The sequence below is a fragment of the Pteropus alecto genome, unplaced genomic scaffold, assembly GCF_000325575.1.
Source record: "Pteropus alecto unplaced genomic scaffold, ASM32557v1 scaffold123, whole genome shotgun sequence".
Taxonomy (NCBI): Eukaryota; Metazoa; Chordata; class Mammalia; order Chiroptera; family Pteropodidae; genus Pteropus; species Pteropus alecto.
In genome coordinates this window covers 8,262,100-8,265,742 of record NW_006433950.1, presented here as the reverse complement: position 1 = coordinate 8,265,742, position 3,643 = coordinate 8,262,100, and positions in this window count along the sequence as shown.

Below are 3,643 nucleotides of genomic sequence, written 5' to 3'. Positions count from 1 at the left end.
CATAGCCTTGGTCTCCACGGCAACCGACGGCGCACGGACAAGAACCAATAGCAAGGACGCGGAGCCTTGGTGGGGGCGGGGTTAATGGGGGGCGGTGCCCGCTGGGACTGTCAACCTCGCTTTACACTTTATGAGCATTTTCCCAAAGGCTGAGTGTAAATAGTGTTGCTGTGCACCAAAATCGTAGCTGTCGCCCGTGTTAACATTTGTGTAAAATAATATTTTCTTAAAAGTTAACTAAATTAAAGACCTGCTTATGTGTTATTAAGTCCAATCAATCCCAGCACACCCTACATTGGAGGAAAACGCACAAAATAAATGTGTCCGTGGTCTTGGACCTGGTCCTGGGCTAAGGCCAAACCCAGGTTCCTGTATTTCCAAATTTTCTGTTGCTTTCACTATAATCCATAGGAGGACACATGTTACACACCTGTCCAACATTTGAAATTTATTCTGCATGTTTTATGGGTCTGTTAATGTGTAATTGCTTATATTCGTTATCCTATTTCTTCTCCTGACTCAATTCTTCAACTAACCACCCTCACAAGGAAGGCATCCAATGTCCTTACAACATTCAATAAGCTAAATATAATGACCCAGACACGGAAACAGGACAGAAATCTCCCGGTTCTTCGTTGGGTAAAGGATAGTTACTGCACAGCTCTCTCTTCTATACTTTATCACCTGTATTGGGTACAAGCTTGGCTATCGGTTTTAGGGGAAGCAATGGTTCTTCCCAAAGATAACACTGGCTTTTCACTTAGTTGAATGCTTCCCCCACCCTGCCCTAAACCAGTATTTTGAAGATGTCAGATTTTTTTTTTTTTATACCATGGTTCACATCCAAATTCTTCATCAAAAGGCCCTGAATGATCCACACTGCAGTGCCAAGAAATAGTATGAGGAGCGAAATCCAGTAGCTGATGCACTTATTTTGAAGGCAACCTAGAAGTGGCTTTTAGGTGAAGAGAATAGCCGAAATCCTAACAACACAGACAAACACAGAGAAGTCAAAGCAGCTCATATGGGAAAACTATCCAGGGTCCTTTCCACAGTCCAAGATGACAATTAATGTCATCAGCCATAACATGCTTTTGATATGTCTCGTCCAATACTACTCATTCTTGCTTTAAAGCTTTTCTGGGTGGCAACACAATTCTTAAATATAACAACTGTATTTCTTAAATCTTATGATTTTGATATTATATTGTATTTATGCTTTAAGAGCATGACTTTATTTAAATAACCATTAAAATAAGATTCTAGAATAGGTAGTCCTAATGTCGCCTCCTGAGGGAGGCTCTTCTCTGAGGAAGGAGGTGTTTGCCTCCAAAACTTCTTCTTTCAGCAGAGGTAACACATACTGTAGCTGGTGTCATCTTAGTTACTGCTGAAACAGAGAAAGACGATTGCTAAGAATTTCGGTGTACGACTAGCCTCTGAGATGCCATGAGCTTTGCAAAAGTATTTAATAATAACAGAGACCAATATTTATTCTTTGCTTCCATGATTTGAGGAAGCTAGTCTTTGTGGTTTTATTTAAATTCTTTGAAAGAGAACATTAGATTTTTTTATTATGAAAAATTATTGGGGGGTGATATTGACCAACAAAATCCAGTAAGTTGCATCGTGTGTTCACCGTCCATAGTTAGCCTTCCGTCACCACATATTTGATCCCTTTTACCCCTATCTACCTCTTCCCTCCCCCAACATTGTATTTTTCAAAAATGCTAAAGATCTCTGTAAATCGTGTCATTTTCACACATTCATGACTGAGAACTGATTTCTCAGTTTCCATATTCATAATTTTCTCATGTTTCATACAAGTTACCTGCAAGGACAGAGTCATTCTCTTAAAACTACACATATTGTGTTCTAGTTCTTTCTAGAAGCTCTCATTCAGGGCCTTTTGAATCAGTTTAGAACTCCTGAATGTTTGCTTCAAAGTTTTCCAATACTTCCTTCACCTTGGCATTTATCTATATCACTGAAACTTTGGCTTCCCATTTCCCTCTTCTAACTCTGGCTTTTGTTTCTGTCCATTAAAGAAAATTTATCCTTTGAAAAATGTACCCTTCTCTCCAAAACATAAAATTCACATTTCCTATGAATGTTTCTTGATAAACCTCCCTTGGCTTTGTGTTTGCCCCATTGCTCTAGCCATCCCTCAGTATCCATGTTCAAATACCTCTCCAACATTTGAAATTCTACGTTTTATGGGTCTGTTAATGTGTAATTGCTTATATTTGTTATCCTATTTCTCCTCCTGACTCACTTCTTCAACTAACCACCCCCACAAAGAAGACATCCAATGTCCTTACAACATTCAGTAAGCTAAATATAATGACCCAATAGATAGAGAAGGTGATGTATATCATCAAGGCAGATCAGAGACACCAATTAGAATAGTGAACTGGAAAGAGACATCAAAAAAGTAGGTAAAAATAGAAGACAGAAAGACATAGAGTACATCGTTGAGATCATCGGGTGTCATCATGCCTATGGGTTGGTGGGTGGTAGATCTTTCCCCTGAGACTGTATTAAGCTCTTCCATATGCATGGTAGTGTATGCATGCCTTGGACTAGGGCACAGTGACTTGCTCTGAAAGCGGGAGTTTCAGACCAATTTCTAACTTCTCCACTGATTTACTGACTATCAGAGAGTGAATAACTATCTTTATTCCTCAGTGTTTAATTCTATTTGCAAAATCATTTTTTTCTGCCACTCTCTAGCTGATCTATCCAGTTCAATAGCTTTAAATATTTCACATTTGAATCTGAGACTCATAGATCCCTTGACCTATCCTACATCTTCACTTGGATATGTCTCTCGGGCATCTCATACTTAATATATCCAAAATCAAACTCTTGATTCTCACCCCAAGCTGGATCCACTCTATTACAGTAAATAGCAATTCCATCCTTACAAAAACCTTGACTTGTCCCTCACACCTCTTACCCAATCTATCAGCAAATTTTGTCAGCTCTACCTTCAAAATATATCTAGACTACAACTGCTTTCCACCACCTCCAGACACTATCTTGATCTAAGCCAACATCATCTTTCACCTGGATCATCACAATAGCCTCTTAACTGCTCCCCTTGCTTTCATCCTTTACTCCCTGTATTCTGTCTATACTGAAGCTAGCCTGATCACTTAAGAAGTTATGTCACACCACTGCTTAACATGAAATTCGAAGCTCAACATAGTTTTGTTCTAGATTTCTTTGATCTAATTTCCTAACACACGCCCCCTTGTTTATTCAGTTCCAGCTATATGGGGTTCCTTCCTATTCCTAGAATATGCCAACTACTTTTTCTAATTAGTGTTTTATTCCACCATCGCTCTCTAGTCATCAATCCTGCTTTATTTTTCTAAACAGGACCTATCATTACTTGACATATTTTTTTTTGTCTTGTTCCACTAGAATGCAAACTCCATGAGGGCAGAAATGTTGTCTCTTCCGTTCAACTCTTTTTCCCAACACCGAGAACAGTGTTCCTACATAGAACAACAGTAATTTCTAAGTGTGAAATTCAAAGGATTTTTCACTTCATTAAAAACAAGCAAGCAAACAAAAACTGTTTGGGTTGCTCAAACACACAATCTTAAAATAACAAAAATACTTTTAGAATGAAACT